The sequence below is a fragment of the Sapajus apella genome, unplaced genomic scaffold (genome assembly GCF_009761245.1).
Source record: "Sapajus apella isolate SASKATOON/1434 unplaced genomic scaffold, GSC_monkey_1.0 scaffold10, whole genome shotgun sequence".
In the NCBI taxonomy this organism is placed as follows: Eukaryota; Metazoa; Chordata; class Mammalia; order Primates; family Cebidae; genus Sapajus; species Sapajus apella.
Window position 1 is genome coordinate 35392264 of NW_022436950.1, and position 23753 is coordinate 35416016.

The 23753-nt window shown below is 41.5% G+C and overlaps 1 non-coding gene across 1 annotated transcript; it reads left to right on the top strand.

Annotated features, from left to right (window-relative positions):
* Positions 1–23235: 23235 nt before the first annotated feature.
* Positions 23236–23352, top strand: LOC116552093. The gene has a single exon (XR_004269210.1). It is a non-coding gene; the product is annotated as a U5 spliceosomal RNA (small nuclear RNA).
* The last annotated feature ends 401 nt before the right edge of the window (positions 23353–23753 follow it).

Sequence of the window (23753 nt, forward strand, 5' to 3'; positions counted from 1 at the left end):
TATGCCACCACTTACACCCTGCTTTTTGGTCAGACCAATCCTCTGAACCTACCAGGCTCCCTGAAACTTTTTCTCCTTCTGCCTGAGCTATCTGTTCATTAACCTGGTGAAGATCTACTTTTTCCATGCAGTCTTTTCCCTCTTCATTTTCCCTCATCTCCACCCCAGTAGACTACCAACCTCTCTTCTGCCATGACTATACCTTATAGTTACTTCTATCAACATCAACAACACTCCATTGCCCTTGTTAATTTGCAAATCTTTCCCCCATATTCTGTTCCTTAAAGTTAGGAACCATATTGGTTTTATTGTTATGCCATCAGCATTTTGAACAGCAAGTGTGCACACAGTAGATATAATAAATAAAGTGTTTCAGAATTATCTATGAATAAGGGAGGGAAAAAATGGCATTGCTTTACATTCATGTTTTTGTTGGTGAGGGGACAGAGTCTCACTCTGTCACCAGACTGGAGTGCAGTGGTGCAATCTTGGCTCACTGCAACTTCCACCTCCAAGCGATTCTCCTGCTTCGGCCTCCTGAGTAGCTGGGATTACAGGCTCACACCACCATGCCTGGCTAAATTTTGTGTTTTTAGTAGAGATGAGGTTTCACCATGTTGGCCAGGATGGTCTGGATCTCTTTACATCGTGATCCACCTGCCTTGGCCTCCCAAAGTGCTGGGATTACAGGTGTGAGCCACAGCACCCAGCCAGCCATTTTTACTTTTTCCTTCTTTGTCTGCCCTCTTTTCTTTTCTTTTCTTTGACCAATCAGCACACTCAGGTGTCTACCCATCTTATGAGGCTGCATTCCCTATTGTGTCTTCTCTAAGGCAACAACAAAACCTTCCTAAAAGCCTAAACAGCCTGAGTTCACATGTTTGGGAGGTTCCAAGCAGGTATCAAGAAATCACAATGAAAACTCAAATAATCAGGCAACACGATGTTCTTTAAATGCAGATATACAGTATTAGATTGAAAACATGTAGATGCCACATCAGAACTTTCCATTTTAATCTGGACACACAGCCCTACTTTTCCTAGGATGCAAGCAGGAATACTGTTAAGATTCATAGCTACTCTTATGAATTTGCAATTTGTATATTGCACTAGCATTGACAGCACTTGCTGAGTCTCCAGTATGCATAAAGAGGAGGCTTTATATGGTTTCCAGATGTCCATGGAAAGAAACTTTCAATGATATTGGGCTGAGAAATTGATTAAACAACAATAGAATGTCATTTTTTTTTTTTCTGAGGAGGAGGAGTCTCACTCTGTTGCCGGGACTGGGAGTGCAGTGGTGCAATCTCAGCTCACTGCAACCTCCGCCTCTCAGATTCAAGCAATTGTCCTGCCTCAGCCTCCCAAGTAGCTGGGATTACAGGCATCTGCCACCACGCCCAGCTAATTTTTGGATTTTTAGTAGAAACAGGGTTTCACCATGTTGGCCAGGCTGGTCTTGAACTTCTAACCTCGTGATCTGCCCTCCTCAGCCTCCCAAAGTGCTGGGATTACAGGTGTGAGGCACCACACCAAGCCTGGACTGCCATTCTTAAAATTCATACATCACAGCCTTTTTGGCTTTAGGTGAAAGCAACTTGAAGTGAAGTTATAACTTCCATGAATATATATACAACCCTGGCCACCCCAGCAAACAGCACAGCAATGCTCTTTCTCTCTCATTCCCAGAGTAGAACTAGCTTAACAGATAGCATGAAGTATAAAAGGGAAGTCCCAAGGAGAAAACTTTCAACACCTTTACCACCTCTATTCCCCACAGTTCTAAGCCCTCACACTGGTCCAGAAGAAAACTGAGGTTTGTCATCTGCTTGAATGTGGTCCGTTACTTAACCCTAAAAATGCATGAGGAATTGGATCTCCTTGGAGGAAATCACATAAAAACATTTGTAAGCTGAAAATATGCTAAAAGCATATTGAAACATAATAACCTAGAGTTTCTGTGGCTTTGCTAAGCCAAAAAGAGGAAAAAAATGAAAGAAAACGTACTTCTCTTTTCTAGATTTGTATCATCTGGAGTAACTGAATATTTGTCCAATAGACTTCCTTGGGTCTCAGGCTCCAATAAAGCTGAATTTAAAAGAATTTACGGCTGCTCATTTTTCCGACAGCTTATAAAGCTATGAGGGTGAGTGAAACTACATCTAGAAAACAGAAGAGAGTCTTGAAGCCAAGTCTGCTCAGGAGAGAAAACGAAGGCAGAAAGGCTGCCTAACAAAAGCCCTGTTTCTCCCTTTTCACCTACAGCCCCTCCCTCAGCAAGTACAGTTGAGTTCAAGGCACCTCCTTATTTAAGTTACTTGAGTGACTTGAGTTCCCGTTCAGCTTTGTTTGGTCCTGGAAGCTGGACTAGCCATCAGAATTGGACACAAAATCACAGGGATGGATGGGCATCGTGGCTCACTCCTGTAATCACAGTACTTTGTGAGACCGAGGTGCATGGATGACCTGAGGTCAGCAGTTCAAGACCAGCCTGGCCAACAGGGTGAAACCCTGCCTCTACTAAAAATACAAAAAATTAGCAGGGCATGGTGACAGAAGCCTGTAATCCCAACTGCTTGGGAGGCTGAGGCTGAGGCAGAAAATGGTTTGAACCCAGGAGACAGAGGTTGTTGTGAGCCAAGACCACGCCATTGCACTCCAGCCTGGGCAACAAGAGTGAAACTCCGTCACAAAAAAAAAAAAAAAAAAGAAAAGAAAAGAAAAATCATAGGGAGGACTCACAGATTCTAGACCTACCTAAAACACACTGAAAAGTATTGTCACTGACTCCTACTTTCTTTACTAGGAATTATTACTCACTTGTGTACCATGTAGTCTGAACTAGAAAAAAAAGCACCATCATGGAAGGCATTACCCACAATGTTTACAAGAGGAGACAACAGGAAAGATGGTTGTGAACAAAAACTTCTGAAAGCAGATATTTCATAGTATATGAGTAATGAATTAAAGGAATTTTATTTTCATTCACACAAAGATAGTGAAATAAGACTGATGATTTGGATGTAGAAAAGAAAGATTAAATCATGATCAAAAGAAACAAGTGTAAAAGAAGATGAGGGCAGAAAAGCACTCTGTTACAAAGTTCTGTTTCCACAAGGAATGTGACTCATAAAACAAAATGGATACATGAGGAGAGAATTTATATTCATTTTTTGTTATTTTTATTACAAAATCCATGCATGTTAAGTACAGAAAATCTAAAAAAAAAAAAACTCATAGAAGCAAGAGAATTCCTATGCCCATAAATAATGTGCTGGCAATGATATATGTATGCATACTAGACCATGAGCAAAGGACCCTATCAGTCTTGTTCATAACTCAGTGGATATCTTTTGGATGAATGAATTTAAGATGTTTTTCTATGCATATATACATATAAAATGAAGTTATCCCATACACACTATTTTGCACTTGACAGTATATGACAGACATAGTTCCATGCCAATATATCTCCATGTCAGTATATTTCCATCTACAGCATTTGATTGCTGTATTTTATGGCATGGATGTACCATAATTTCCATGACTGATTCCTTTTCTGTCGGAGCCCACTGGTTGGAGGCATTTCCTCCTTTTTTATTGTTAATTTCTTTGTCCCTCCTTTTCCCTGAGCTCTAATAAAAATAGTCTCACACTTGCATGAGCATTATGGTTTCCCAAAGAACTTGTTAAAAATTCACACTCCTGTGTGCCACCCCTGGAAATCTGAATTCATTTGACTAAAGGGGGTCATGGGAAATTTTTTTTTTAGAAGATCCTAAGTGATTCGTCCACAAGGGGTGGGAAGACCACACTGTGAGAATCACCTTTCGGTAAAGCTACAGAATAATATAGACATATTTCCACTCCTTTTCATTATTTGCAACCCTCCACCCTCTGGAAGCCTTGACCCTATTTTGAGAGAAATATCTAAAAATCTGCTTCCAGATCCCAGAGATGCAAACTAAAGACTTGATGCTTATGATTTCTTAGCCATAGAATCGGCAAACATATATAGTCAGTCAGAAACATGCAGGTCTCATCACATCCGCTGCTTCTGAAAACAGCCAAGCATTTGAGACAAGTCAGAGGAACACCTCCCAGGTTGTGATAAAATTTTGTCCGATGATAAAATTATAACCTAATTCCAATTTTACAAAGGGTTTTGGATATGTATGTGTTCGGTTAATTAAACCTTTCCTTCAATTAGCCCACAAAAAAGTCCAAAAAGATCAGAAAGCATGCTGGGAATCTCCTTTATCATTTGTCTCATTCATCTGTCCTCCTGCCTTCCTGCCTCTCCACCAACTGCCTCTCACCCCTGTCTGTGGCTTTGTCTGGGAAGGGCTGCCACAGGAAAGGGGATGGAGAAAAGTCACTTACAAAGTGTTTCGGTTGAATAAGTTCCTTTTCCACAGTCAGACTTGGAATCCCAAGACTTATTGGAAGCCAAATAATAAATCCTCCTAGCAACCTGTGACCAATCAATTCCTGTGTTAATTGATAAGCATGGGTAGGAACTGCGATAACAGTGGGAAATAAGGGCTGATCTCTGTAATGAGGATCTCAATGGAGCTGGAATCATGTGCTAGCAGAAGCAGAAATCAGCCAGCCCTGGCTGCCATGATCTCTCCCCAGAATGCCCGCAGCAGCCCTCTGATTGATGCCTTTGCCTCCTATAAGTCCCCTGACCTCTTCTCCAGAGGTGGGTGCAAATCCCTTCCATGACTCTCCATGGTGTTTGGCATAGAATCCAAACACTTGAGCATGGCTATCAAAGTCCCTCATGATCTAGCCAGTGTTTTTCTCTCTCCAGACTCACCTCCTGCCTCTCCTCCTGCAGCCCTCCCCTCACACATCCACATACACACCTATTATGTGCTCCAGCCATAACCATACTCTGTGCAGATTCTGTGATTCACCACACTCCCTCTCACCTGAGGGCCTTTGCCACATACTGATTTATCTGCTTGGAATATTACTTACACTCTTGCTGCTTCTCCTCCTGACAAACTTCTGCCTCATTTTTTCAGTCCTATTTTTATACACTGTTCCCCCAGGAAACCTTCTTTCATCCTTATCCCTCGCAGTAGTAGTAAGTTGAATAATGGCTACCCAGAGATATTATGTCCTCATCCCTGGAATTTTTACATGCTACCTTACTTGGAGAAAGTGTCTTTGCAGATATAATTGAGTTAAGGATCTTGAGATGAGAAGGTTACCCTGAATTATTTGGGTGGATCCTGGATGCCATCATAAATATCCTTATAAAAGAGAGGAAATGGAAAACCATACAGAAACATACAGGGCAGAAGATGATGTGAAGTCAGAGGCAGAGACTAGAATGTTGCAGCCACAAACCCAGAAATGCCCAGGAGCCATCAGAAGCTGGAAGAGGCAAGGCACTGATTCTCCCCTGGAGTCCCCAAAGGGAGTGCAGTCCTGCCAGACTTCTAGCCTCCAGAACCTTGAGAGAATAAACTTTTCTTGTTTTAAGCTACCAAGTTTGTAGCAATTGGCTACAACAGCCTCAAGAAACTAATATGCCCTCCAACCTGGAAGAGTTCTCTCTTTCCCTCTTTTCCCAGGGCACTTACAACACTGAACTATTATCACCTGTTTACTTGACTTCAGACTCCATGAGATTAGAATTAGGAGCACCGTCTGCTGTGTTCCCCACAGTATCCTCAGTGCCCAGTACAGGGCCTTTCACACAGCAGAGGCTCAGTAAGTAACTATAGAATCAATAGACGGATGAATGAATAATGGAATGAATGAATGCATGCACAGGCAAAGCTTTTCTTAGAGAGGGTAAAAAAGGGATAACTAATAGATCCTGTCAGTCAAAAGGCTGTTATTTAGAGAGGGAGAGGAAATACAAATGTATTGAATGCCTACTGTATCAGCCACTATGCCAGGCAAATAATGTCCATTATATCATTAATACTCACAACATTCTTTTTCTTTTCTTTTTTTTTTTTTTTTTTTTGAGACAAAGTTTCACTCTTGTCACCCAGACTAGAGTACAATGACAAAATCTCTTGGCTCACTGCAACCTCTGCCTCCTGGGTTCAAGTGATTCTCCTACTTCAGAATCCTGAGTAGCTGGGACTACAGGTGCTCACAACCCAGCCCAGCTAATTTTGTATTTTTTGGCAGAGATGGGATTTAACCATATTGGCCAGGCTGGTCTCAAACTCCTGACCTCAAGTGATCCACCCACCTCGGCCTCCCAAAGTGCTGGGATTACAGGCGTGAGCCACAGTGCCTGGCCAATACTCACAACACTCTTAAGGAGTAGTTATTATTGCCCTGGTTTTACAGAAGAGGAAGAAGTAGGCTCCAGAAATTAGGTTATTCACTCATGGTCACATAGGAGGAAACAGACATCTGTGAGGACCCCGAGGTTGTAATGAGGCCCACAGGTGGAAGCCACAGGGGAGCAGAGTGCAATTTAGAAAGGTGATCTTTGTGTTAATAACTGGAGCTATCCAACAATGAAACGAGTTGTAGACATCTAGCAGAGGATTAGTAGCCCACAGCCCATGTACCAAAACAGAAGTGAAAGTTGGCAAAGAATATGGGCTCTCCTGGGACCCTCTCCCCCATCTATAGGCTGGCAACCCACCAGTTCTTTCCCTCTCCTGAAACCTATCTCACAATCCTCAGCATTAGCCCAAACTTCCTCCCCATCTCCTGACACTAGACCAGGACTCAAACTTTCAGAAAACCACTTTTGAGAGCTCTCTGAGGCCTGCACAACATTTCCCAAAGTGTGCTTAAGCTTAATGAGTATTTCATGAAAAACAATCTTCCCTGGAAAAGGGGTTTATGCCATAAGGACTCCAAGACAATGTATGAATAATCCTTTTTTTACTTTTTATTAAAATTTCTGAAATTAACTTGTTTTCTTATCTCTTTCTCTCAAAAGTAGACTGCAAAAGATAAGATCAGTAAGTCAAGAGGCAGTTGGACTTGTGATCCTCAATCTGATATAAACTCTCTCCTTCCTTTCCACAAACAGAGATACTGTGAGCTTCTCTTACCATTTTTATTTAATCACTTTTCTCAACTGCTTGGTAGTATTGCTATTTTTCTCCTTCTCCTATCCTCCCTATGAGATTGCAAGCTCCTTAGGAGCCAAAGGCAATATCTTGTTTTTCATTCCTGGCAGCACTATCTTCATCTTGTGGCATGTGGCAATTGGACTGCTCAAAGAAGTTTGACTATATTATATATATTTTTTAAATTTATGTGAATCTGATTATATTCTATGAATGGGTTAGAATTTCTTGGTGTTAGAATAGTTAGTACTTTCTGAATTCATATTCAATGCAATGACCTCTCAGTTTGGAAAGATTCACAACTTATTACATGCAGAAATCATCGCAACCAAAAATGTAAGGTTTTTCTTTATTGTTTATCAATTTAAACAGTTCCTTTTTTTCCTCAGACCCACCAACATATTCTTGATTGTTGTTAGGTTTTAGCTTTAATTTTTCAATTAACATACAGCAAAATCAACTTTTAAAAACGGGTGTCCAGTTCCATGAATTTTAACACATGTATAGATTCATTATACCTATCACTGTCAGAATATAGGACAATTCCATCATCCCCAAACCCTCTCATACTACCCTTTTTTGGTCACACTTGCTCCCAGCCCTAGCCACTGTCCCCATCTCTTTCCCCATCACTATAGTTTTGTCACTTGAAGAATGCCAAAGAAATAGCATCATATACCATGTATCCTTTTAATATGGGCTTCTTACCCTTAGCATAATGCTTCTGAGATCCATCCAAGTTACATGCATTGGTAGTTTCTTCCTTTTTGCTAATGAGTAGTGTTCCATTGCATGGATGAACATAGTTTATCCATTCAGCCATTGAAGGGCATTTACGTTGCTTCTGGTTTTGAGTGAATGTGAATAGAGCTTCTACAAACATTTATGTACAAGTTTGGTGTGAACATAAGTGTTCATTTCTCTAGGATAAATGTACAGAAGCAGGGTTGCTGGGTTCTATGGTAAGTATATGTCTAGCTTCATAAGAAACCGTCCAAGTGGCTTTACCACTTTTTGCTTTCCCACCAGAAATGTCTAAGAATTCTGGGTGTTTTGACTCTTCACTAGCCCTTGATATTATCAGCATATTTTATTTTGGCCATCATGATAGGTATGTAGCGATATCTCATTGCTGTTTAGGTTTTTACAACATTTATAAGTGGGACAACTCAGTCAGTGAGGGTGTTATCTAGTAAAACATATGACCCCATAGCCACATTTTATTTGATTCACCAACATCCCTAAGTATATAATGTAGCAGTTGCTTTATAAAATATCCAAGGATAAGCTCATCATTGTATCATTTTCCCAATGTATATTTGAAGTTTAACTGTTGGTGTATTGTAGTAGGGCAACTGAGTGCTCCAACTGAACCTAAGCAGAAATTATGCATAGACATAACAAAATGCAAGTCGCCTCTACGCACGGAAAAGGCAACATGGTACAGAGCACGGAAGAGGTAGGTCACCCTTCTATGCATTCTCAGAGCTGGGTTCATCTTCCCAGATCCCTTACTCCCTACGCTCCAGCCACACTTGTCCAAACTCATCCCCACTCCAGCACTTTGGCACAATTTGTCCCCTCTGTCTGAAATGTTTTTTCCCCATATCTTAGTAAGACGGGTTCCTTCTGGTCATTCAGATTTCTGCTTAAATGTCATCTTATCAATCATATCAGTGATCACCCGATCGAACGGTAGCCCCACAAGTCTCTCCCTATTTTCATCATGCTGCTTATCATTGCCTGAGATTATTTTGTTAACTATGATCTGTCTTTCTCTGCCAACTCAATAGCTCCAGTGCCAGGAACAACACTGCATACGTAGTAAACACTCAGTAAATGTGGATGACTGGATAAACACACGTGTAAGAAACTTTCTTCTTGCAGACACTGCTGGGGGGATGTTACTCATGGTACTTTAAGCATAAGCCCTGACTGTAACTTGGTTATCATATCTTTGAAGCATGATGGGAAAGTTAAAAACTGGAACCAGCATTTCGAGGCTGTAAGCACTTTTCTGGCTTGTGAGGCAGAGACTCAAACAAACCTTTGGTACAGACCAATCTGTTGTTCTGGGAAAATCGCTGGAGCAGGTCTTTCATTTGCAGAGCAAAGACCCTAATCATAAATACAGATGCCTGAGACAATGTCACACCAGGAAAGCAAACTGCTCTTCTGAGAACGTAAAAGGTTGTCTGTAGGGTGGGCAGACTACGCTTCCTCTGAAGAAACACTTCTTTTCTAAGAATGAACTTGGATGGTGCTGTGCCTGCACACCTGCTCTGGTTCTCATGGAGCACTGTTTTCTGCACTCCTCTTTGCCTCAATCTGTGGGCAGATGATCTGTGGCTGAGGCCTTGAAAATGTAGGATGTACAGACTCCATTTCACTTCATGTAAAAGCGGACTGATCCGGGCTTAGTGGCACACAATCAAGAATCTGCTATGATACCCCTATCTGTGTTACTATTGAAGCCAGAGCAACCAAAACTTTCAGAAGTGTTTAAATAAATAAATACATAAAGCTGCCATAGTTAACTGTCTTGGATGTGGACCCTGAAAAATTTACATGTTTTCAGAGGGCTCCTTACCAACTGCTTTTCTTCGTAATAAAATGACAGTACTTACAACCAACAACAGCATCCTAAATTATGTTAATAAACCCTTCCTCTTACAAAATAATTTGGTTTGGCTCTTCAGTCAAGTGATAAATATTTGTTGAGTACCTATTCCATGCCACACACCTTGTAGGCACTGAGAAAACAGCAGTGAGCAAAACGGACATGATTCCTACGTTCACATAACTCGTAATAGGGGGGAAACAGATAACAGTCAAATACAACAATCAAATTACAAACCATGAAGAGTGCACAAAAGCCATGGAAACATTTAATGGAGAGGCATCACCGCATCTAAGATGTTAAGGAGGCCGTCCTGAAGAAGTCAGTTCTTGAGCTGAAACCTCAACTATGAATGGAACTAAACTAAGCAACGGGGAGGGAAGAACATCCAGGCACAGGGAATAGTATGTACGAAAGTCCTGAAGGAGAAAAGAACTTGGCATCCTCAAGGACTGGAGGTCAGCCAGGCTATGGAAAGATTCAGGTCCAGGATGGGGATGGAAATGTGCAGGGGCCAAATCACATAGGCCCATGGTCATGGTCATGTAAAGGATCTTTGCCCTTATTCTGACAGCCAGGAGAAACTTTGAAGGGATTTGGGAAGATCACACTGGTTCAGGGCAGAGCTCCTATTGGAGAAGGCAAGAGGTAATCCAGAAGATGTATTTAGGAGGTGTACCAATTAGCAAATGAGGGTCCCTGAGCTCATATCAACAATACTATGATTTGTGATTGCTGAGGCTGGGAGTCTGCAAACTACATTTCTGCTTTTTTTTTTTTTTTTTTCAACTTTTAAGTTTTAGGGTACATGTGCAGGAGGTACAGGTTTGTTACATTGGTAAATGTGTGTCATGGTGATTTGCTGCACAGATTAACCCATCACCTAGGTATTAAGCCCAGCATTCATTAGCTGTTCTTCTTGTTGCTCTCCCTCCTGCCTCCACCATGTGACAGGCCTCAGTGTGTATTGTTCCCCTGCCCCATACATCCAAGTGTTCTCATTATTCAGCTCCCACTTATAAGTGAGAACATGCAGTGTTTAGTTTTCTGTTCCTGTGTTAGTCTGTTGAGGTTAACGGGTTCCAGCTCCATCCATGTCTCTGCAAAGGACGTGATCTCATTCCTTTTTATGGCAGCACTGTATTCTGTATCTATGTTAGACTCTGCCAGTAGAAAGTGTTAGAGGGAGAACCGCAGTGCTGAAGCAAGAAGCAGGGACTTGCTCCCCGTTTGTGTGGACATCACCCCAGGCTCACTTCTTTATCCCAGCCGCAGTAGCAGGGCTGTCCATTAACAGCAGCTGAATCCACTTTGCAGTTTTTCAAGACTTGCAGAACCAGCTTCACTGCCCCTTAACCTACTCCCCAGAGACATCAACACTAGCCAACTGGAGACCACCCTCAGAGGTCTGGCTCCCAGGTTAGAGGACTCCTGTAAATTTCTAAGTTTTAGTAATTCTACCCTTTTCCCCTTGTTCCTCCAACCCTAGGAATAGTAGCTGCAGCTGCTTCCTCCGAGATACATTAACATTCTCCTTTTGCTTCTCAACTAACTAGTTAACTGCATTATGCCTGGTTAACAACTCTTTATATAAAATACTCTCTGTTCAAATAGTTGGTGTGGTTTCTGTCTTCTGCCTGGACCCTGACAGATACAGGCCGCCACTACCCCACTGAAACAAACAGGGATAAAGGTGCCAGGGAAAACGGGGAAACATTGTTTTTTATCTGAAGTTTCCATCTCAACTTGATTACTCCATAATTGATTTGTTCTTTAAGATTATGAGGAGAGGGACTATCTTTCTTTCAAGTTATATGTAAAAAAAAAAAAAAAAAAAAAAAAACCTGAGTCTATAATACCTACTAATAAATATTTAGTGAATAAATTAGAATGGGCTCTATAAAAGTTTAAAGGGTATCAAGAGACATCTTTACAATTTCTAATTTATTCTACCATCTTGAAATATATACCCATGTAAGTTTAGAAATAGGTATATCTAGAGATCAAAGTCATAAGATATAATGGCCCATGCTAAATATATTTGAGCACAGTAAAATACTCCCATACTATTTTATTATGCTAAAATAGCATGAGGATAACATTGAATAATTTTAGTGCAGAATTTTATAAAACACCCTTTAACCCTACTGGTTGATATGAGGCAAAAGTTATTCTGCCCAGCTTGATAAAAGATTCATTTTAATACACTATTTTTTCAGTAAAAATGAAACACACAGCTATTGTTTGATTTTAGGAGACAGCTTTAAATGTCTTGGGAGAATAAAGTTATGAACTCTCATTTTTCTGGGTTATGAAAAGGCAGACATATCTTCAATGCTATTAATAACATATTTAACCTGCTCAACACATCTACCAAAATGATAACTATTTTTAAAGAACATAACTTTTATTAAATTTTTTATTTAATTTAAACTTGCAATAATGTCTTTCAATGTTCATTTCACTGTACTAATCAAGGCTCTCAATTCATAGAACAACTACTGTATGTCCAGTTCGCCAATTTTTTCCTTTGAAATATATAAATTTTCTATTAGAAAATTAGCCTATTAGATCCTGGCTTCTCTTTCCACATTATGGTATCTAAAGCCACATCTTTATCTCCTATCAGTTGCCAGCTCCTATCAATTTTACCTTCTAAGTTCTTTCACATCCATACCATCCTATCAATTTCCTCTTCCGCCATCCCAGTTAACCCGTTGTTACCTCTTACTTGTACTACTGCAGTAACCTCCTAAATAGAGTTGACAGTTTTGGCAAATAAAAATACAAGATACTCAAATATGAATTTATTCAGATAAACTACAAATACTTTTCTAGTGTAAGTATATTCCAAATCTTTTCTAAATATTACATGGAACATATTTATACTAAAATTTTTTTTGTTTATCTGAAATTCAATTTCACTTGGCTTCCTATATTTTATCTTGCAATCCTAACTCCTAACTCACATCTTTATCCTCTCCTTGTTTCAATCCATCTTTCATGTGTTTCCACATATATCTAAAAAATAAACTTAAGATCATACCATACCATCACTACCACCCTGTGCATGCTTTTAATTTTTCAGGCAAAGGGAAATCATTGAAGATTTTAAAATATAAGTGCCTTACCCTAGCGTTTAAGGCTATCATGATATCCTCTTAAAATGCCATCTTGGCATTTTAACTTAATTATATCTTGTCAGCATATACCAACTTCTAGAATATATTTTCATCCTTAAAGGTTCGCATCAGAAACAGAGAGTAATAATGCCTATACAGAAAGCACTCAGTAAATTTGCTTTTATTGTAATTTTATTATTATAATTATCAACAGTGCCAAGACTTCACGCAGAAAAAGAACGTAGATGAGAGAAGAATTGGAGAAAATAATTGATCTAATTCTTATTGCACATTTGCTCTATGGAACCCAAAAGCTCCAAGCTAGAAGATGGTATATTATTCTATAATAAATATAAAAGTTATTGCAGAAACCAGCTAATAATGCTAAATCCTGGACACAGGAGAAATTAGCTAGAGTGGTCCAGAATGGAAAAACTTAGAAAACAAGCCACCAGCCATCTATGCACTAGTGAAATAAAAGCCCTCTTCACCCATACCCATGCAGGCTTCAAAAATAAGTTGTCTTTCTATTATACTTGAGCATTAATTTGTTCTGTTTTTATTGTAGAGCCATTAAATTCTGAGAGTCTGTCCTTTATTCCAAAGCCTGGGTATGTAGCTTGAATTTAATATTAAATACATATTTTAATTTTCTAAATGTGGTCTTAAAAAATGAATAAAATAATCTCAACCTTCCCAAATAAATTTTGTAAGTTTATCCACCAGGAAAAATTCCAACAGGGTTCCAGTTTTCATATTAAATTCCAATTGGATACAGTATTAAGCAGGGTAGATATTAATTTTATTTTAAATGGCCCTTTTACATACCAGTAACAACAATGCTTGCATTGGGCTTTTTTTACCCTTAATATCACCTTACATGGAAACTTACCCTGAAAAAAGAGATTGCCTTCTGAGAAATGATATAAAGCAACTTACAGTACGGGTGTTCAGTGACTCAAGACAGTGAGAGAGAGACAGCCTACATCCCCGTGCTCTTTAGATTTAACAGTTCACACGTTTCCAAGTACTCTGCATAGATGTTTTCAACCTACTTCATTCTAAAACCTTTCAAAAACAGTTTTCCTACTTTGAGAACAGTGAGACTGCTTTCCTATTAAGAATACCAGATGTCAGTCATAATGGAATCTCCGGCATCGAAGTGCTCTGGGACAGTGAAGCGTGGGCATGGTCAGGGCGTGTAACCTCATGCAACTGGGAAATGACTATTGTTCTCACCAGGTCATTCAGTCCCCATGATCGTGAATGGATGAGCCAGCACCTTCCCCTCCTAGTGTTGCCGAGTGGGCCTCCAGGAAATGAAATGTCTCCACCAACACCAAACCCCAAACCAATGAGAGAAGCAGCATTTCTGGCCTTATTCATACCCAACTCAGCTCTATGGAAACAAGATTGCTGGCTTGCCAAGAAGCCAGAAATAACATTTCCTCTTCTGGTTGAGGCACATGATGAGAGACACCTTGAGAGTTTACTGGGTTCATTCTTTTCTACCTAGAACTACATCTTATTTGCAAAATATTTTGGAGGCTCATTCTTTGGGCTGGGGAAGGGAAAAATAGCACAAAGAAGAGAACTACTTTAAGGTTCATGCAAATCTGTCACCGTATCTCCAGCACTGAACACCCTGTCTGTCAGGAGAGCCGACTGTTAGCTCCCTTCCCAAGCCACATCCACTGACAACAGATTGGCTGTTTGAAATGAGCCATTGGGAGTATGTACACCATGGAAATCAGCAAACATTACAGGTGGTCCTCCTCTCCTCTCCTGGAGAACCTATGGTTTCACCTTTATCAGCCTGACGTTGGTCTCAATCAATGTTTATGGTTGAAATGTACGGTGTGCTTATTGCATTCCAGGTGGTTTTATGCCATCTTTAAGTGAGATATGCCACCATCACAACATTGAAAGGTGGAAATCATAATGCGCAGATGTGAGTATAAAATGCTGATGCTGTCTCTCATCCCTTTCAGGACCAGGATTCATTGTTATTGTCTCCATTTTACTGTACACATGAAGAGACTGAGGCTTCACATGATAAGAAACTTGTCCAAGATCATCCAGCCAATATGGGGAATATCCAAGACTTGTATCAAAGCTTACGGGGAATATCCAGGACTTGTATCAGGGTTGGCTAGAGTGAAACCCCACACCCCACCCCACAATGCCAACTGGACCCTATAGACATTCCATGAAAATTAAAATAGCTCCTACCAGTTTAGTCGCTGGAAGCAGTACCACCTTGCCCTTAGACCCAGGGAAGCAGAGCTACAATTCTGACCCCTCAGGGCACCCCTGCACGTGGAATGTTTTCTTTGAGTCCCTTTCCCATGTCTGGGAACACCCAGAATTAGCAGTTCCATCAAAGCAGGAGCCCAGACACCGACGTTGGCTCCTTTTCCTGTTTCTTCTTTTAGGGATGTTCTCAAACCCTGTACCACTTGTAGAGTGGACCACATTGCCTAAGGGATTATGGGATTCATGTCCATGTAAGAGTCCCAGGCATTCTGGTCAGATCTCATTCCAAGAGGGTGGCCTGGCAAGTGGATTGCTCTTTCTGACCAGTGGGATTTTTCTTTCATGGAGTCATGCAGTATTGGGCTGCCAGAATAGTGCCAACATGCTGACAGAGGGTGAACTTCACTCACATCAGACCCAGGATGAGTTCAGGGCTTAGAACAACCAGCAATCCTTGTGGTAGGTGAAGTGGTCCTTCAAAGATATTCATGCTCTAATCCCTGCAACCTCTGAATATGTTGCATTTCATGGCAGAGGGACTTTGCAGATGTAATTAAAGTACAGAGTTCTGTTTGTTTGTTTTTTGAGATGGAGTCTTGCTCTGTTACCCAGGCTGGAATGCAACGGTGCAATCATTCTTGGCTCACTGCAACCTCCACCTCCTGGGTTCAAGTGATTCTCCTGCCTCAGCCTCCCGAGTAGCTGGGATTACAGGCAAGCACCACCACACCCAGCTAATTTTTGTATTTTTAGTAGAAATGTTGGCGGGGGGTGGGGGAGTCTACCACGTTGGCCAGGCTGGTCTTGAACTCCTGACCTCAAGTGATTCAGCTGCCTCAGCCTCCCAAAGTGCTGGGATTACAGGCATGAGCCACCGCACCCAGCTAGTACAGACTTTAATTTGGGAGACCAACCTGGATTATCCAGGTGGGCCCAATCTAACCACATGAGCTGTTAAAAGAAGAGAATGCTCTTCAGCTGGAAGCAGAAGAGAACTGAGGCAACAGGGAAAGTCAGAGATTCAAGGCATGAGATCCACTGCTGCTGGCTTTGAAAATGGAGAAAGGGGTCTGTGATCCAAGGCAGACAGCCAGCAAAGACATAGGAACTTCATTCTTCCAACCGCATGGAGCTGAATTCTGCCAACAACCTAATGATCTTGAAAGCAGATTCATCCCCAGAATCTCAAGAAAGGAACCAGCCCCACCCACACCTGATTTCACCTTATAAAACCTGGAGCAGAGAACCAGCTGAGTCATGTGTGCCTGGACTTGCAATCTACAAGACTGTGAGATAATAAAATGGATGGCCAGCCTGGGCAACATGGTGAGACTCTGTCTCTACAAAAAAAAATAATAATAATAATTAATTAGCTGGACATGGTGGCAAGCATCTATAGTCCCAGTTACTTGGGGGACTCAGTCAGGAAGAACACTTGAGCCCAAGAGGTTGAGGCTGCAGTGAGCTCAGATTGCACCAATGCCCTCAAGCATGGGTGACAGAACAAGATCCTGTCTCAAAAAATAGTAATAATAAAATAAAAATAAATGAATATGTTACTAATATTAGTCTGCCTATTAACAGACTAATAGATGGTATTAGTCTGTTTTCATGCTGCTGATAAAGACATAACCGAGACTGGGCAACTTATAAAAAAAGAAAGTGGTTTAATGGACTCAGTTCCACACGGCTGGGGAGACCTCACAATCATGGTGGAAGGTGGAAGGCATGTTTCACATGGCAGCAGACAAGAGAAAAGAACTTGCGTAGGGAAACTGTCCTTTATAAAACCATCAGATCTCATGAGACTTATTCACTATCACAAAAAGAACATGGGAAAGACCTGCCCCCGTGATTCAATTATCTCCCACCAGGTCCCTCCCACAACACATGGGAATTGTGGGAGCTACAATTCAAGATGAGATTTGAGTAGGGACACAGCCAAACCATATCATAGTGTTGCTTTACTAACTGTGTGATAATTTTTTCTGGCAACAATAGAACACTAGTAGAGTCCACCACAACCTTAGGACTTGAACCACATGAGCAAGCCCATGTATGGGCTCTAAGCTGACTGTTCTGACCTCAGTGCCACCTCTAGTCACAAGACTCAGGGAGGCAGGAATGGAAGCAGGTACCCAATCTGGTCGAACCCCCTCCCCCACTGGTACTGCCCCCACCACCAACAGGCCCTTCCAAATGATGTTCTCACTTGCTTTCAATTGATGTGGTGATGTCATGCTCTCCAGGGTCAGTGTTAAGTTGTGCCTGACATGGGCCACACATTCCTTATGTGAATGAGACCTCTCTCCTCTTCCGCCCATGAGACCCTCACCTCTCCTTGCCACAGCGTAAGGAAGGCAGGGATGCAATCATTATTGAAGGAGATCACATTCTGGGAATACAGCGATTACTACCTAAAAAGTTCAAAAGAAGACATGGTTGGAAGATGAGTTATTCCACATTTTACTATAAAATTCTGAACAAGACCAGAAAACAAATTATCATTCACACATTTCTGCATACTCTGAGTAAGACTCGCATTTGTGGTCATCCTCAGTGAAGCACAGTAACAACTTTGGAGATGGTCTAATACTCACAGGCAGCCTGATGGATGATGCTGTATCACGAAGAATGCTGTATCAGCATTAAATAAATAAAATTAGGGAACCACAGAGGCTGGAAGATCTATATTGCTTCAATACAAACAGATTCTGGAGAGCTTTAGAGTTGTAAAAGCAGCATTGTTGCCTTTTCATCATGATGGAAGATGCTAATTTAGCCAGGAACAGTATATTTGATGATCAAGATCACAAAGAAATGGTTCCCAGACCTGAACAGAAATCTCCATGTGTACTGATTGGACAAAAAATAAATTCAAAAGTATCATTCTTCTACACATTGTTCTAAACTTTCATTGACATATTATATGGGCCTTACATGGGTCCATGAATTTTTGTGATATAATTTGTGATAATTTTTAATCAAATTGCTTATATAGAGAGAGGCCCCCAAAATAATCTTGCCCAGGGCCGTGCATACCCAGAAGCAGCCTTTGTTAAACCCTTCAACAGCAGTGCTCTTGGCTGACTGTAATTCACTGATTCTCCTCAATAAATTTACTTGATGGCCAGCCTTCAGTCAGAACTCCCCTCACATCCTGGCCAATGAGCAGAAGTCATACAGGAGGCAGAAGCAGGGGCTTCTCCCAACCCCACCTCCACCTTACCTAGATGGGGCTAGTTGGAGAGACAGATGTGGAACGCAAGCCTCCCAGTGTCCCTTCATACATCTTCAGGGATTCCATTCTTCACCAGCGGCTGGTTGGGAGTTCCCCGAGTTCCCTGCCTGCATAAATCAAGAGTGGCAACTTCTGGTTGACTTTTCTGCATGAGTTAATCCCAGGTCACATAAATGGAGTGTAATTGAGTCCAAACCATCAGATTATAGAACGGTAGAGCCAGAAAGCACCTGCGAAACTCATCTGCTTCAAATACCACATTTTGCATGTTGGGATACTGAGGCCCAGAAACTCAAGTCAATTCCCTGAAAGTCTCACAGGGCAGATCCAGGTAACTGCACCAAGCGCTCATCTATGGTGGGGTGATGGAAATACAGAAGCTATAGAGCATGTTCGTTAGGAGACTGAGCTCTGGAGTCAGATTGTCAATATTTGAACCTCTATCTCAGTTCTTCTATAAGAAAAATGAGCATAACAATAATAGTACTTAATTCATAATGAAAATTACTTGATAAGATATATGCAAAGAGTTTAGCCCAATGCCGGGCATCTGAAGAGTGCTAAATGAACGGGGCTCATATCACTATGTAAGGCTGCTTCACTAGTCAAGTAATGTTGATCTAACTCTACACCTAAGCCTGGACTTAGCAGAACAAAGCCATTCTGCAGGCATTCCTGAGAACTTGCTATATGCCACATACACTGCCGGACCCTGGGGGAGCATGCACAAAGGGGTTTACTGGAATGACAGACATAGATGGTGGGAGATGCCAAACTCCAACCTAGAGGCCATGTTAGCACATGAAACCTGCAGTCCCTCCTGCTCATGCAACCCTGAAACTCACTGCAGTTTAGCTTATAGCCTTCACACTTCCTTGCTCTTGCTAAGGTTACAGGATTGTCAAATTCAAAGGACAAATGCCTGCCCTTGTCTTTGTTGAGTATTTGTCTTTCTTTAAATAGCCCTTGAAGCCCTCTCATCTTGGTGTATTAGTCTGCTCAGGCTGCCATAACACGACATCGCAGACTGGGTGGTTTAAAAACAGAAAATTATTTTCTCACAGCTCTGGAGGCTGGAAGTTCAAGATCAAGATGTTGGCAAGGATGATTTCTGGTGAGGCCTCGATTCCTGGCTTGCAGATGGTACCTCTTTACTATGTCCTCACTTGGCCTTTTCTCTCAGAGAGAGAGAGAGAGAGAGATCTGGTATCTCTCCCTTTTCTTATAAGGACACCAGTCCTATCAGATAAGGGACCTACCCTCATAACTTCACTTAACCTTAATTACTTTCTTAAAGTTTCTTAACTCCACATATAGTCACATTGGAAATTAATGCTTCAACACATGAATTTGGGGGGTAGGGGAGACAGGCCATAACACTTCGCTTTCGTGACACGGCTCTCTCATAGTTCTTCTCTGTCCCTGTAACCGCTCCTTCATAGCCTCTCTGCCTCTGAAGGCTGGAGTTCCCCAGTTCCAGTGTCTCCACCCAGCTACACATTTCCTGAGCAATCACACCCACATGCATGGTTCTTACTTCCACGTCCATGTGGATGGCACCTGAATCTGTATCTCCAACTTAGCTTTCTCTCCTGGCTCCACATCTGTATATCTCACTATCTGTTGGCCATCTTGTATGATGTCCCACGGAAATGCCTGAGCATCTTCCCACATCAACCTACTGCTTTTCTAAGTTTTTGTGTCTCCACCAACTAAACTAGAAACCTGGAGTTCTCTTTGACTCTTTTCTCTTTGTGCACTGTACAACCTATGAACAGGAATGCCAGCTCTTTTGTCTCCTTTATTTCCAGCACTCACTATACTGCCTAATTTAAAGCAGGCATTCATTAACTCTCATGAATAAAATAAAGAATAAAGGCATCCCTCACTCCCTACATCTAATCACCAAGTTCTGTTGAATCTATTCCCCAAGTAGCTCTCAAATCTGTACCGTTTTCTTCTTCCACGCTGTCCCTGTGTATTTCTCCAGGCTTGTTTTAGTCTCCCCGCCCCCCTGACTCTCCTCTACACACACACATATTCATCCTAGAAAGTTCTCGCATCTCCTCAACTGTACACATGCCCTTCCTGTGGAAATATCTTGGTCATTCTCTTCCCTTAACTCAAGTTTTCCTTCCTACGAGAAGCTTCCTGAACCACCCTCCCATCCAGACCTCAGGCCAGACTCCTGTATATATTACCACTACAGGACAGATCACACTATATGCTAACATCTCTATTCTCTTCTGATGTCCAACCACCACTGAAGATAGAAACTGTCTGCCAACCATCTCAATAGCCAGGGCACTAAAAATCATGAGAAACAGTGGCCAGAATCACAGACTGTGGAGTCAAAGTGATGTAGCTTCAGATACTAATTCTGCCTCTTAGGCCTTCTGAGCTTTCGTCTTTTTATTTCTCAAACGTTGGAGGTAGGAGAGAATTAGATGTGCTTCACGGGATAAGTTTGTTACAGGGATTATTAAATGAGGTAACACACGCAAAGCACTTAGTACAGAGCTTAGTACATACTAGGATCTTGGTTACCAAATGAACTAATTAATTCATGTTGTGAGTTAAGTATACAAGACGAGTCATTTTTTCTGTCTCACATATCTTCTCCCTGCACTTCCTTGACCAAGATGCGGTGTTGTCATTGGGAAGGTGTAACTCTTATTAGAACCATCCCCAATTCATTCGGTGCAACAATGTTGGACTATGTTGAACTACCTCCTGGAATAATGGGACCCACGTCATCAGGGTTTAGGCTGGGGGGTGCTCTCTGGAGGGTAAAATGGCTTGTGCAACACCGTTTGGGAAGTGTTATTCCCTGGCTTCTCACTCTCCCTGCGACATCCTCTCTCTTTTTCTCACCAATATGCCACATGCCCTGTACTCTGGGACTGCACCTCTGCCTAAGAGTGAATTGGAAACCTTGGGTGACAAAGTGACACAGTACAAATCCAGTGAGAGATGACACGTTTCTTCATCTAAGCAAAAGCAGCTCATTTGGCTCTACTTCAGGTTTTTAAATAAAATCCAAGGAGATGTTGGCTAAATTGGGTTGAGGAAAACCTAATTATCTCCACAGAAGTTTTAAGAACTAAAGCGCTCCAGGTTGGATGTTTCCAGACACATCGTCACTGTGGTATTGGATTGGAATATATTTTCCATTTTTCCATTGTTTCTCATGGAAAATAATATTTTATTTAATAAATTTAATTAATACATTAATGAGAAACAATGGGAAATATTCATGGAAGATAATCCATTCCAATCCGTACCATAGCACACCAGTAACAAAGGCTTGGTGTGGGGACAGGGAGGGTGAGTGCAGAGCTAACATCCCTTAAAGGGATCTGGACGAAGCTAAAACTCCTAGTCCAGCAAAACTCGAAACAATTACATATGAAGCAATTCTCACAGTATTGAGGATTTTCAAAAATAGGCAATAAAGGAATAAAGTCTCTTTGCTATCATGGTTACTAGTGTCGTTTTTTTTTTTTTGTTTTGGTTTGGCTGGGATTTTAATAACCTGTGTACAACGAGGCTTTTGTCCTCTCTCTGGGAGCGGTGGCGGGGGGGGGTTGTTATAGTTTAGTCTACACCACGGAAGTTGTCCTTCCTTTCGGCTGCCTACCATTTGAGTCTCCTGCCTCTATTTGGAGCGTTGCCTTTCTTATGAGTCTTCATGAGTCCTTAGCCCTCTTTCCACCATAAAAGCTGAAATGTGGTATTACCTTTCTCAGCATCTTTTGCAGTTAGTTATGGGCACAGGATCTAGGACCCACCCATCAGAAGCACCCACCCTGGAGTCTGAATCAGACGCTAGTGAACAAAGAAACAGCAACTCAGACCCTCTGTAGAAGTGGTGGCAGTGGCAGCAAGACTGCATTTCCATGGCAGCAGTGGCAGCAGTGCTGTACCCAGCCTGCACCTGGAGCAGATATTCTACTGTGACAACAGCAGAATACACATCTGGTCAGGCTGATGAGAATGACATCTTCACCAGAGCACCCTGTGGCATGATTTTGGGTGTAGTGTCCTGCTACTGTAGCTCCAAGCATGGTTTTTTAACTCTCCTAGAACCCAATAAATGAGTTTAAATCAGATGGAGTCTGTGTTGCCTACAACTAAGAATTCTGGCAACACCTCTAATCCCAGCACTCTGGGAAGCCAAGATGGTAGGACTGCTTGAGACCAGGAGTTCAAGACCAGCCTGGGAAACATAGCAAGACCCAGTCTCTACAAAAAATTTTAAAATTAGCTGGTCATGGTGGTATGTGCCTATAGTCCCAGCTGCTCAGGAGGTTGAGGCAGGAGGATTGCTTAAACCTAGGAGTTTGAGGCTGCAGTGAGCCATGATCATGCCACTGCAATTTCAGACTAGCAAGAGAGCAAGACCCTGTCTCAAAAAAATAGTAATAATTGTGACAGAGCCCAAGAGCCTAAGGGTGTGATGGGGTGAGGAGAGGACATTCATAAAGCTGGAGCTGGGAGTTCCCATCTCTGGGAAGTAAAGAGTCAGTGGTGATACATTGTTCTGATCACAAGAGAGATGGCCACATATGAGGGGCTTTTAACATCTCAGCCCCCAGACAAGGCAACTGGGGCACAGTGGGCAATTAGCTGATGCCAATGGGTATACACAGCCACATGCTGAGTGTAGCATAAAAGAAAAGAGATTGAAGCAACTATCTGTACTAGACTGAATGTGAAGTGTCGAGAGAGCAGGCAATAGGTGCCCATGAACAGGGAATATCTGAAACCACAAAGTGAAAATCTGTAATCCCCTGGGTCTATCTCTCAGTCTGTTTTGAATACAGTTCCCATTTCTGTTAACAGAACTCTAGAGGTATTCAAGTAAGTGGCTCCAACTATTTACTTTTGAGAAATTAATTCAACAGAATTTTAGCAAGAATGTATTGCCTAATGCTCTGGTTTCTCTTCATAACAAATAAATCTTTTGCCTTTTACTAAAGATTTCCATGGAGAGGAACAATTATGAGTTTATAACTGAATTTTTTGGTGTCCTGCTTAGTCAGGGCTCATCATTTAAAAAAAAAAAAAAGAATGTATTGCCTATAGAGTATCAAAGCGGGACTTTTTAAGGATTCAGATATGAATTAGATGCAGGCCTCAATATCTATACATTTACAGAAATGTCGTATTACATGATCAAACAGTACTTCAATTAATTCCAAATGTTACATTGTTTTGACACTTCTCACAATAAATATTTTTACTAGCAATGTAATTTTGTTCTTAAAAAATGCTTCCAAAGTATACAAAAAGGGTTTATTTTCTTTTTCGGATTTTTTTTTTTTTTTGAGGTGGAGTCCCACTGTCGCCAAGGCTGGAATGTAGTGGCGCGATCTTGGCTCACTGCAGGCTCCACCTTCCAGGCTCAGGGGATTCTCCTGCCTCAGCGCCTCAAGTAGCTGGGACTG